Raw genomic sequence first — 14186 nt, forward strand, 5'->3', positions numbered from 1 at the left:
GATAAAAGGGGTGGCTTAAAAGAGAACATACATGAAAAAAGGGTAGCACAGTAAGTCTCTCTTCTTTCTCTATTAGGAATTCCCTTCTAGGTAGAAGATTTAAAGGGAAGGTTACTAAGATACTCCTTTGCCCTGCTAAGCCCCACCCTCACACTGCAACCTTACAGAAGATTACCATCACAAACTACAGCTGCTGAGAACAAATCTATTCAGACCAGACCGCTAGCTGTTTAGCAGGGAGATGACTGCTCTAGATTCCAAGCACCTTCCGGCTCCATCAGGTCAGAAATGTCAGCTAGTTGCACAACAGCCACCATATACATCCCTTGGAAAGAGCAGGAGAGGGGAGTCAACAGCCTGTCGTTTGGAGTCAGGTGACCACTGAGCCTTTCAAATCCAACAGTACTCACTCCCAAATCCAGGGGAAGCTCTGGAGGTCTCCAAACCTAACTCATTCACTAACTAGTAACTGAGGACCCTTTATGTTCCTAGTACTCTGTGGCAGAACATGTGTGAGTGACCTTGGCCAAGATTTTACCTCCAATGAACTATTTCTTCATTTATAAAATGAGAGAGGATAGTCTCTCTAGCACCAACATTCCTTTATTTTATTCTTAATGGTTAAGAAAAGCAGAGGCACCTTGGAGACATAAGAGCATGAGGACACTGAGTACTGTTTATATTCATCTACTGTGCAAGGACCATGCTTTATCTGTTTCCAGAGTCTGTAAGCATATTGCCCACTAAATTGGAGAGAAAAATGGATTTTATAGATTTCTCCAAATAATCTAAATTCTAAAAATTAATTTGTTAAAAGATAACAAAAGTGACAAAAGTGACCATGTTTGACTAAAGTTTACCAGGAGAAGCAGAAACTACAAGTGTACATATCTATCAGCATCTTGGATTCACCACTCATAGATGTGTGCCTTCGCAATGTCAACAACTATTAATCTTAAGCTCTTGAACCCAGGACTTCATTGTAGAATGACTGAACATTCTACTTCTATTCAACATTGTATTTAAGATTCTAGCCAGGGCAACTAGGCAAGACAATGAAATTAAAGGCACCCAGATTGGAAAGGACAAAGTAAAACTATCTCTTTTTGCCGAAGGTATGATCCCACCAATAACCTGTTAGAACTAATAAATTCAGCAAGGCTGCAGGATACAAGAACAATACAGAAAAGGAAATTGGGTTTTTGATACGGTAGCAATAAGCAACATGAAAGATTAAGTAAACAATTCTATTTATAGTAACATCAAAAAGAATAAAATGCTAAAAATAAATGTAACCCAAAAAGTACAAAACTATACTCTGACTACTACAACACAGTGTTCAAATTAAAGAAAACCTAAATATGTATTTATGGATTAGAAGATGTAACACTATCAAGAGGACAACATTCCCTAAATTAACATACAGATTCAATACAATCCTATCAAGAATCTCAGTGGACTTTTTCGTATAAATTTACAAACTGAACTTAAAGTTCGTATGGAAATCTAAGGTACTCAGATAGCCAAAACAATATTGAAAAAGAAGAAAAAACCAAAGGACTCATAGTTCCTGATTTCAAAACTTACTACAAAGCTATAGCAATCAAGATAGACACAGATCAATGAAGTAGAATTGGGAACCCAAAAAAACCCTCATATCTTTTATCAATTGATTTCCAACAAGTGTGCCAAGGCGATGAAATGCATAAAGAATAATCTTTCCACAAATAGTACTGGGATAACTGTATATCCACATGTAAAAGAATGAAGTTAGACCCCTAACTCATACTTTATATAAAAATTAACTCAAAATGAATGAAAGACTTAGAGTCAAAAGCTAAAATAGTAAAAAATTTTTAGAAAAACAGCCATAGGAGTAAAGTCTTCATGACCTTGAGTTAATTAATGGTTTCTTAGATATGACACCAAAAGCATACACAAGAAAAAAAAATAAACTGGGTATATAAAAGCTAAAAATGTTTGTGCTTCAAAGGACACTATTAAGAACATAAAAAGGCAACCCAGAGAATGGGAGAAAAATTTGCATAGCATATATATTCTAGATACAAGTTCCTTATCAGATATAAGGACTGCCTCCAATAATAAAAAGACAAATGATCAAATTTAAAAATGGGCAAAAGGTTTGAACAACCTTTTGTATATTTTGTATATTTTGTATATTGTATATCTTTCTCCAAAGATATACAAATGGTCAATAAGCACATAAAAATAGGCTTAATATTACTAGCTATCAAGGAAATGCAAATCAAAACCACAATGAGATACTACTCTGTACCCACTAGGATGGCAACAATAAAAAGTCAGATTATAAACAAGTGTGAGAAAGTAGGTGGAGAAACTGGAGTCATAATACACTGTAAAATCAGGGATGCAAAAGGCTATAGCCTCTTTGGAAAACAGTCTGGCAATTCCTTTTGTTACACACACATCTACCATATGACCCAGCAATTCCACTACTAAGCATATACCCAAGAGAAATGAAACATGAGTCTATATGAAACTTGTACACAAACCTTCATAGCAGCATTATTCATAATAGCCAAAAAGTGAACACAACACAAATGTCCATTAACTAATGAACAGATAAATTAAATGTGGTATATCCATACAATAGAATATTATTTGGCAATGAAAAGGAATGAAGTACTGATGCAAACCACAATAAGGTTCTTGGAAGAACCTTGAAAGCATGATGCTACTAAATAAAAGAAGCCAGTCACAAAGGACCACTTATTGCATGAGTTCATTTATATGAAATGTCCACAACAGGTGAATCTATAGTGACAGAAAATAGATTAGTGCTTGCCCAGGGCTGGGTGGAATAGGGGAGGGACTGAGGGGACGGTAACAGCTAAGGGGTGCTGGGTTTCTTTTTAGGGTAGTGAAAATGTTCCAATATTGATTGTGGTAATGGAGTTACAATTTTGTGAATACACTAAAAGTCATTTAACTGCATACTTTAAATGGCAAATTGCATGGTATGTGAATTATAATGCAATAAAGATGTTAAAAAAATAGTAAACAGGGCCCAGTGCGATGGCTCACGCCTCTAATTCCAGCACTTTGGGAGGCCAAGGTGGGTGGATCACCTGAGGTCAGGAGTTCAAGACCAGCCTGGCCAACATGGCGAAACCCCGTCTCTACTAAAAATACAAAAATTAGCCAGGCATAGTGGTGCACGCCTGTAATCCCAGCTACTCGGGAGGCTGAGGCAGGAGAATTGCTTGATCCTGGGAGGAGGAGGTTGCAGTGAACCGAGATTGCACTCCAGTCTGGGTGACAGAGCAAGACTCTGTCTTAAAAAAAAAAAAAAAAAAGTAAACAGATCCAGAGAGGTTAAATAAACCTGCTCCAGTCACAGGACTATTAAGGCAGTAAAAATGGACCTTTTTAAACTACCAAATCCCCAGGATTTAAACCCTGGTTAGGTGACTTATCCATGGTTATTTCCATGACTACCAAGGAGGAGAGAGAAGAATGTTTCTATGAATGCTCTACCCTTGTGAAAGGCTGGGTCCTAACTGGACATCTGCTGATGCATCCCGTGTGCCCACGACTGGTAAAGAGAATGAATAAGTTTGTCTGATCCCCAGCTAACACACTGCGATCATGATGGGCCATGTTTAGGAGTTGTTGTCTGTGACTTTAGAAACAAGCTCCGGGTCTTCAGCAAGGGGTTGGGGCATACATGGGATTCACTTGTTTGACCATGGCCTCAGCTCTAACCAGATCCAACAGATCCCCTCATTAACAGCGGCACTCTCAAGTTTGGTCCCTTTTACGTGGGACCAAATTAAAGAGCCAAATAAACAAAGGCCACCGAAACTATAATATTTCAACTACAAAGGAAGGAGAGTTCAACAAAAATAGTAATGTTTCCAATAAATAAATAAAGTCAACATTCCACTTTAATGACTACTCAAGCCATTCACACAGCAGACTAATTACTTACAAATATTTAAAACACTCAGACTGGTTAATAATCTGTCAATGGGACTTAAGTGACTAAAATTTTAAAACAGATTAGGTAAAACCACAGTGAAGCCATTACTCATTACTCAATTTTGGCATAAGTTACATTCAACATCCTAAGAAAGTTAAGCAGGCAGAGCTCCTAAGGCCAGAATAATGCATCTGAACTATATTAAACCAAACTGAATTAGTACTATATTATATAATATCCTATTACAAACTTATTCACTGGAACATTATAGGAAAGTTAAAAATGAGTGGCTAGATATCACATCCCTTGATAACTGGCTCAGATTTTTCTACAGTTCTATGGTCGTCTCATTACAAGCAGGGGTTTTGTTCCAGGACTGCACGTATACCAAAATCCACTCACACTCAAGGCTGGGAGTCAGCCCTACGTCTACAAAGGTTTCACATCTAGCAAGTGTGATATTTTTGATCCAAGTTTTGTTGGAAGAAAACCCATGTATAAGTGAACCTATGCACTTCAAATCCGTGTTGTTCCAGGGTTGGCTGTAAAGGGAACCACCACTGAGTTCTCGCCCTGTACCGACCCCTCTCCGCAGTGGTGTGGAGTTAAAAACAGTTGTCATTACTTAGTGGACCATATTACTAAATAATTTCTGGACCCTAGCAGCCAAACCATAACAGTGTTACTTACAGTTGAACAAACATTTACTAAATTCTTGCAGTGGGCAAGGCACTGTGTTCTACAGTAATGTGTGGAGGAGCAGGTGCAGGGCGAGAACTCAGTGGTGTTTCCCTTTACAGCTACCCCTGTCTTTAAGGGTCCACCATTGGCTTTAAGTCTTGAATCTTCATGTAGAAGCACCTCGGAGCTAACTGCAGTCAATTTAAATAATGGGATATTTTAAGGAAGAAATAATGAAAGTTTGGGGTAATAAGTCCAGGAAGTAACTCAAGGTCAAAACTGGGGAGAAAGTCAAACAACTTTATTTTCTGCATAGAGGACTAACTTCAGGAAGTCAAATTTGCACCTACCAACCCTCTCCCCTAAGTCACCGTGGCAGGAACAGGAACCAAGGACAAACTGTTATATACACTGTACATCTACCAAAGCACCTCCTGGGAGAGGTGCTTGTGCAAATGCTCACTTTCCCCACCAGGATTATAAATTCCTTGAGAACAGGAACAATGTTTGATCCATTTCTGTATCACCTATGTTGTTAGAACACAGTGCCTTGCCCACTGCAAGATTTAGTAAATGTTTGTTCAACTATAAGTAACACTGTTATGGTTTGGCTGCTAGGGTCCAGAAATTATTTAGTAATATGATCCACTAAGTAACTACAACTGTATTTATTCTGTGAATCTACTTTTTACATGTAACTAAAGGCTATAAGGAATAAAATGTTAGGCTGGGTGTGGTGGCTCACGTCTGTAATCCCAGCACTTTGGGAGGCAGAGGCAGGCGATCGATCACGAGGTCATGAGATCGAGACCATCCTGACTAACACAGTGAAACTCCGTCTCTACTAAAAATACAAAAACAAAATTAGCTGGGCGTGTTGGTGGGCGCCTGTAGTCCCAGCTACTTGGGAGGCTGAGGTGGGAAAATGGCATGAACCCGGGAGGCGGAGCTTGCAGTGAGCCGAGATCGCGCCACTGCACTCCAGGCTGGGTGACAGAGACAGACTCCATCTCAAAAAAAAAAAAAAAAAAAGAACAAAATGTTAATTAAAAATCCTAAAACATAAAGCCTATATATGAAAACACCCTAAGGACTTTGTCAGAGGTGCAGTATAGACAAATTTCAGAAAGAGGTTAAAAGCTCCACAAAAGGACCCTGTGTCTCATTCCATATAGGGGCAGTATCCCTTGTACCAAGAACAAGACCTGATTTAGTGAACCCTAGGTGCATCCCTGAACTGAGTAAGTTCTAACTCTCTGGGTTTTCAAATTAAATCTAGTCTTGTACTGTTGAAGCCTTGATTAAACATTGTGCTCCCCATGACCTTACCAAGAAGAAAAAGGAGAATTAAAAGAATCTTAGCCTCGAAGAAAAAGCTGTTGAAATCTAGTGCCAATAAAATAAACAATTCAAATTAAATGGCTTTATATGTTCCTTGGTTTTCTCCAAAGTGTTCAAAATCTTTGAATTTTAGAAAACAGAAGAGATGGTCAGAGAGACAGAAAGATTTGCTACAGGACAAAAAGGAAAGAAGAAACCCCAATTCTGTAGTGCATACGCTTTGGAATTAGAAAAAAAAAGGGAAACAACTCCAGTCAACTCATTCATTAAATAAGGTGCGACCCACTCATTCCTCACTTCCCTCTCCTGGTCAGGTAAGTCACAATTCAAACCCTACCGACAAACAATCTGTGATAAGAGTTCTGTATTCCTTTATGGCCAATACGAGCTGAAACAAGAGATTCTGAATCTCACAGATGATCTACCTATTTTTAATTTTAATTATTTAAGATCTGAATACTATATATGTAAAGATGGGCTAGGGTGATTTGAATATTATAACACAATAAAATAACAGACTAATTTAGAATAAGGCAGAGAGAAGACTCCATTCTACGTTTAATTTTATAGTTAAAATAGCCTATAATGTTTACAAAATAAAGGGTTCTATAATCAGTTATTATAAAAGAAAGCTTAGTCACAACAATAGGCAACTACTTGCCTCATAGAAGAGAGGCCTGAATTGGCTGCTTCTGAAAATATCCCACTAAAATGCCAAAGGTGACCAACTCATCAGTCCCTGTCCCCACAGCTAGTCCCAGCTGACCGTTCCTCCCTGAGTGTCTAATTTTATCTCACCACTTCTGTGTCTTGCTATATATGCAGCTGCACACAGGTCTTCAGGGATCAAGTCTGTCTTGCATGAGTGTCTTGTGTGTCACTCTTACTCCAAACTCGAAACGGCCTCGTCCTGTGCTTGAACCCAGACTAAACAATCCATTTCCTCTGGCAAGATGCAGACTACATCCAGTGGTTCAGTTTGGTACCTGGCTTTTCCTTTGATGCTTGCCAGCAGGAAACAAACAGGAAGTGACTATGCCAACCACAGAGAATGAAACACACGCCTGTCTGGAACGCTACAGTACAGGATGCTTTCAGATACTTAGGTCGCCATTAGATGTTTTCATGGTGGCGCTTTGTGAGAAGTGTGTCTGAACCAGTCAGAGGTGGGCCCTGCTTTTTAACCTGGACTTATTAGCACAATCATAGGTAATTATATTTCTAAAAGCCAGTAAAGCAGTCCCTTAAGTAGGCATTTTTTTACTATATAATATTCTGTATGTCTTGTTTTGACTTCTTTCTTCTGAAAGCATTAGCTACCATCAGATTAAAAGTAAAGCAATCTCAAAAGCATATACGATTTATGAGCAGAGATATTATATAAATAAGTCATTTGACAGGGGAAGGGTCATCCCATCAGCCAAGAAGCCTGTCTTAGGTACTGACATGTGGTTTCCGTGTTTGCAATTCTCATACAAGAGTGTTATCTAGTTCCGAATCAGTATCACTTGCCTCTCAGTGTACCATTCATCTGTGTTGACTCCAGGAGGTCCTTGTTGACCCGCTCCTAGACTAGGTTGTTACAAGAAGAAAAAGGAGGCGATGGAAGGCCCAATTAAGGCTAACGAAATTGAAGATAATAAGCAGAGATAGCTCTGGGATAAAAAAACTAAAAAACTTTATTAGAGGAGTTTTCAACCTGTAACATTAGCAAGATTCTCAAACAAAACTTCATGGTCCAGCAACTTAAACATAACTTCTCATGAAGAAGGACTTTAAAAGGCAGTTCCCTATAATGACCATGATTTAGGTGCTAAATAAAGTCAGAACCAGATGGCTCCTGAAGCCTTGAGAAAGCATAACAAATGCCCTCCAGGTTAGTTTTCAAAGGCAAAGATAGGTGCATGCAGCAACCTTCACTTAATTCTCCTAATTGACTAATGTAGTCTATTACTTTGTGAACAAAAGATAAGGTCCCAATTAAGGCAATGGTGAGTTCACTGGACAAAGCAAGGCTTTCTGAGGTACAATTTACATACAGCAAAAGTCACCCTTTTTAGCCTGTATGTTCTATGAGTTTTGACAACTGCATACAATAGTGTAATAAACAGTCAGGATCTAAAACAGCTCTATCAAATGCTTAAAATTTCCTTGTGCCCCTTGGCAGCCTACCCTTTCCCCACCAATCTGTTTTATTTCCCGATAAAACATTTTCCAAAATGGCACATAAATGGAATCATACAATACACAGCTGTTTTAGCCCAATTTCTTTCACTTAGCACAATGCAGCTGAGGTTCATCCATGATAATGGGTGTATCAATAGTTTGCTTCTTTTTATTAAAGCAGTTTCTTTTAGCAAAACAGCTTAGTGATCAATGACTGATCAAACGAAATAAAAAATATGACCTGGATATACTAAACAGCAAAGTAAAACGCAGTATTGAACCATAGCTTTCCAGTGAGTTCAGAGCCATGTTCTAGTTCCTACTTAAAACAACATGTGTATGTAAAATGTCTAAAACTGTGCTTGGCACGCGGTATGCACTCAAGAAAGGTCATCTTGTATAGCTATGCCAGAGTGCGCCATTCAGACCACAATATTATAACAGCAGTAATAATGTAAGACTCGATTAGTTGCATTAAATTACCTTTTTATAGTTTACCTGCCATGGATGTTCTTGATTCAGCTTCTTAAAACACAGTATTCCAAACAAAGAATAGGTCAAGGGAAAGGCTACCTTTTAAAAAAAAATTTTAAAGCCCAGGTGATAACTGTGTGTGGAGCCTCAGTGAACTGAGTTTTGAGTAGAGTTCTTGATGCCAACTAATTACCATGATCGTGGCCAAGGAATCTGGAGTCTCTTTAGACTTCAGTTTCTTCCAACAGCACCTGTCTTCTTTTCCACAAATGGAGAAAGCATCAGTCAGGATATGACTGCCTATAGTGTCATAATATCAAATATCTGAGAAACAGCTAACATCTTCAGAACCAACACTCTTTACTATTGAGGTACACGGATGATACCTCTAAGAGTAGACCTAAGAGGAGATGAGTAATATTAGCATACTCTTGGTAGAAAGATCTTAAAGCAATTTGATATTTCAGCATAGACCAATATTCTAATTAGTTATTTAACTGGGGTCATAATTCTTCCCACCCCATAGTTACAGTTTTCAAACAATAAGAAAGTATTTTTCTGATAGGACAGTATGCTGTCATTGATGCTATCAGTTACCACACTCCTTCCCAGTAGGTAAAACATTTTTAGCTTGTCAAGCAATTTAAAGACAAAATAGGGAAAATTTACTCCAGTCCCTTGCAAGAGCCCATATTGTATGGGTGAAGTTTACATAACCATCTCTAGAAAGCATGGCTTGGAATCAGATGAATCTGCAGCCACAAGTGTTTTTACTTTCATAATAAATGAAAAGAAATTTAGCAACTTTTGTGCTTACAGGAAATATAAACCCTGGTTATGCCCATTTCTAGATTCAATTCTTAACAGTAGTGAAAGCTAACATCTTCATTTTCATGTTTTTATTTTCTAAAAGTGGGTCTCACTATGTTGTCCAGGCTGATCTTAAACCTAGGTACAAGCAATCCTCCTGCCTCCACTTCCCTAGTAGCTGAGACTACAGGTGCGTGACACCACACCCAGCTCAACATCTTTATAGTGAGGTAATCACATAATTTATCATCCAGGTTGGGGCACTTTTGAAAGTAAAAGGAGATGCTATTAATAATTACATTCGGACAAGAGGTATTAATCACAAAATGGGCATGTATGATCATGTAACTTGATAGTAAGCATAAACTAGCAATTAAGATGGTAACTTTTGTTTTTTACCACCATAAACACATACACATGAACTGGCAAAGTAGTCCTTCCTATAAAAGAAAATCTTTATTTCCCCCTAAACAGTTGGGGAGATTCACTTAATTTTTGGAGTCTTGAAAAGTCAGCATCGAAATCCAATGAATGAAATGTTTTGTTTTAGGTTGGTAAATTACCAAGAAGCACACAAACTTCTGTAATTTGAGCTCTGGAAAGTTAGACATGCAATACAACAGGACTAACATGAGACTAATACGCCTATTCTGGCGAGTTAATACATCTATAATCAATTTTGAAAGGGCTAAAATTCACTAAATTAACAGAAATGATGTGAAAAAATATGATGACATACCATTTCTTCTGAACTTGAGAAAGTCACTTATGCTTAATTCTTACAGTTGTGAAATAGAATACTTGGGACCTTATTTTTCAATAGACATTGTAAGAGAAACTTTATTAATGCAGATTGGCATTTAGAGACAATAACTAACTTATGCAATGATCCTGAAATCCAATCCAGCCTATTTCATGTACATGACATAGTTTCTTCCATGTTAGGTGTGGGAGTTAAGTCACAGTAGGGAACTACAGCAAAATCTAAGAACTCCATTAGTATTAACTGGAGTACCACCAGGGGGTACTATAGGCCAGAAAGGAACAAAGTCGTTATATCCAGGATGGGTGAGAGTCAAGCTTACAAACTATCCTTCTATTTTCCTGTGGACAAATCTGGATCCTCACATCCACTCTATTAGTTTTCTTGGCTATGGTCTTATCCTAACTGCATGTTCTGGCTTTTCTGCCATTTTTCCCCTCTAACTATCTGCCATCCTCCTTGGTCACCAACCCCATCATTTTTATTTCCTACCTCTCTCATAGATACCTCCCTCTCCGGCAGCCCATGTCCTTTTCTGTGTTCACATACTTCCCACTGAAGTCATTGCCTACAACTTACCTCTTTCTGCACCAACCCCACTGTTTTACATCAATTATCCCCCAAATAAAAACATTTTCTATAAAGCCTGTTTATGGTAATAGGGATAGGAGTTACAATGTAAGGCTACTTTAAAATGTCATTAATGGCCAGGTGCACGGTGGCTCATACCATAATCCCAGCACTGTAGGAGGCTCAGGTGGGTAGATTGCTTGAGGCCAGGAGTTCCAGACCAGCCTGGCCAACATGGTGAAACCCCATCTCTACTAAAAAGCTACAAAAATTAGCCAGGTGTGGTGGGACACACCTATAATCCTAGCTACTCAGAAAGCTGAGGCATGAGAATCGCTTGAACCCAGGAGGCGAAGGCTGCAGTGAGCCAAGATCGAACCACTGCATTCCAGCCTGGGCAACACAGTGAGACTTTGTCTAAAAAAGAAAAGAAAATAAAATGTCATTAATCTCTAAAGGTCATTCAGTTTCATACTTCCAACTTAAAAAAATAAAATAAAATAAAAAAATAAAAAAAGACCTTTAGATGAAGGACTGGAAGCTGCCTGAAGACCAGTGCCTGCTTATTTCCCAGGGAGCCCTGTAAGTCCACTTCTGCCCCAGCGGTCAAAGCTGCACTTCCATTTTTCCCAGTGTTCTATACTCTACAGCCGTGCATTTCAGCTTTGTACTCACTTCTATATGTTTGCCCTCCTCTACAGTTTTCTAGGCCAATGACAAATCCTTTTACCTTTCAATTCCATTGATTATTTTTCCAGCTTTATTTTTTTATTTTATTTTTATTTTTATTTTTGAGAGGGAGTCTCGCTCTGCCGCCCAGGCTGGAGCGCAGTGGCCGGATCTCAGCTCTGCCTCCCGGGTTCACCATATTCTTCTGCCTCAGCCTCCCGAGTAGCTGGGACTACAGGCGCCCGCCACCACGCCTGGCTAGTTTTTTGTAGTTTTTAGTAGAGATGGGGTTTCACCGTGTTAGCCAGGATGGTCTCGATCTCCTGACCTCGTGATCCGCCCGTCTCGGCCTCCCAAAGTGCTGGGATTACAGGCTTGAGCCACCGCGCCTGGCCATTTTTCCAGCTTTAATGAGATATAATTCACATACAATTCACCCACACAAAGTGTACAACTCAATGGCTCTTAGCATATTCAGAGTTGTGCAACCCTCTCTACAATCAATTTTAGAGTATTTTGTATCACCCCAAATAACTCTGTACGCATCAGCAAATCACTTACAAAATCTTCCATCCTCCCTACCCTCTAGGCAACAACCACACTACCTTCTGTTTCTAAAGATTTGCCTATTCTGGGTATTTCATATAAATGAAATCCTATTATGTGATCCCTTGTGGCTGGCTTCTTTCACATAACAGAGTTATTTCAATGTTCATCCATATGGTAGCATGTATCAGCATCACCTCCCCTTTTATTGCCAAGTAATATTCCATTGTATAGATAGACCCCATTTATAAGTTGATGAACACTTGGGTTGTTCCATTTTTTGTCTACTACGAATAATGCTGCTCTGCAGGTTTAGGTACAAGCTGTTGTGTGGACATGTGCTTTCGTTCCTCTTGGGCATTGTGATGGTTTGAACTGTGATCCCCTCAAAAAGATATGCTGAAGCCCCAACCTCCAGTACCTTAGAATGTGACCCTATTTGGAAATACAGTGTTTAACAGAGAATAATCCCATTAAAATGGAGGCCACTGGTGGGAGGGGGTGGGCTAATATTATTGGTGGCCTTATAAAAGGGGAAATGTGGATAAGAAACACGCACCCAAGGAGAATGCCAAGGAGCGATGCTGCTGCAAGCCACAGAACATCAAAGATTGCCAACAAACACCGAAGCTAGCCGAGGCAAGGAAGAATTGTCTCCTAGATTCATCGGAGAGAGCACAGCCCTGCTCACACCTTGATTTGGGACTTCCAGCCCCCAGAAAACACATTTCTATTGTTTTAACCCACCCAGTTTAGGTGCTTTCTTACGGCAGCACTGGGAAGCTACTACAGCTATATGCAGAGGTGTGGGATTGCTGGATCCTATGGTAACTCCGTGTTTAGCCCTTCTGAGGAACTGCCAGATTGTTTTCCAAAGCAGGCACACCATTTGATTAAATTAATTTCATAAATTGCTAATAGTTTCAAAACCTCCCTCAAATGTGGAAAAGTAAGTTTTGCTATGTCTAAACACAGCCTCTACATGTAATTTTCTCTTTGCCCCCAGCATGGTTATAGTCTTCTTTACCACCATTTCTAAACGTTCCTATTTCCCTCAAAAAGAACAGTAACAAACAGTTAAATCATCAATGCACTAGCAGGATGGAATGTGTACAATCAGCTGTGGGTGGGCTGTAGAATGAGTTTAAAGAGATCTATAACAAATTTGAAGATAGGTGAAGAGTCAGTGGTATTAAACAGTAGGAAACTTTTTAAAAGGGGGACTTCCAAGCTAAGAAGGTGGAGAAAAGGAGATAGTGGCATTTTCTTGAGGGAAGGAAGCCTGGCCACAATAAATCTGAGTCCCAGTTCTAAAAAAGGAGTTGGCACAGTTGAATAGAATACACCTCTGGCAGAAATTCTGAAATTCTGAATTTCAGTTTGTTGTCTAGTAGGAGCCTCAACTCTTCTTCAAACAATAAAATACTATGGTCCATTAATGATGAAGTTATATATCACTAATGATGAAGTTAAAGATCTAATTATCCTGAACAAGAACAGAAACTTTTATATACTTGAGTAAATCAGATACGCATGTGCATGTGCGCGCGCACATAAACATGCGTGCGCGCACACACACACACATACATATCAAGTGCCACGTCTAGCCAATAAAATTTTAGTATCTAATTGTCTGTAGATTTTAGGTCTCTGCATGACTAATGGATGTCAGCTATACAAGTAATGATTTAGTTCTTGGTCATGTTATAAAAATCAGGGGAAAATAATCACATGCTAAAGATTACTTCATTTTTAACTAATAATCTATTTCTACTTATTTCACATACAAGGTCAGCCTTTTTATTTGTCACAGCCTCTTATAGAAGATTCAAGCGGAATGAAAAGGAATGGTGGAGAAATGTCTTCTATTTATTACCAGTAAGCTAACTGCTGACAGTGATGAAAGGCAGGAAAACACCAGATAGGGCATATCAGGCAAAAACCACAATCATCTGGGATGAGTGGAGACAGAGAGGGAAACGAGAAATCCGCAGAACAGTCAGAAATCCAGAAGGGGTCACAGTGCAATCACTGATGCTCAAAACCGGTGAACCTGAATTCTCAAAAGAGTTCATTTGGTTCATGTTACTTAAAAAGAAGGTAATAATACAATATGTTTTAGTATACATGTAGAACACGACAAAGTAGTTAAAATTATGGCACTGATTTCCAAAAATGGAGAGTCAAGATAAATACATAAAC

At 38.9% G+C, this 14186-nt stretch overlaps 1 protein-coding gene across 1 annotated transcript in view; it reads right to left on the minus strand.

Annotated features, from left to right (window-relative positions):
- BPGM (bisphosphoglycerate mutase) overlaps positions 1-14186 on the minus strand; it is a 33007-nt gene that overhangs the window by 2713 nt on the left and 16108 nt on the right. The window lies entirely within an intron of this gene.

The sequence above is a fragment of the Rhinopithecus roxellana genome, chromosome 6, assembly GCF_007565055.1.
Source record: "Rhinopithecus roxellana isolate Shanxi Qingling chromosome 6, ASM756505v1, whole genome shotgun sequence".
NCBI classification, from domain to species: Eukaryota; Metazoa; Chordata; class Mammalia; order Primates; family Cercopithecidae; genus Rhinopithecus; species Rhinopithecus roxellana.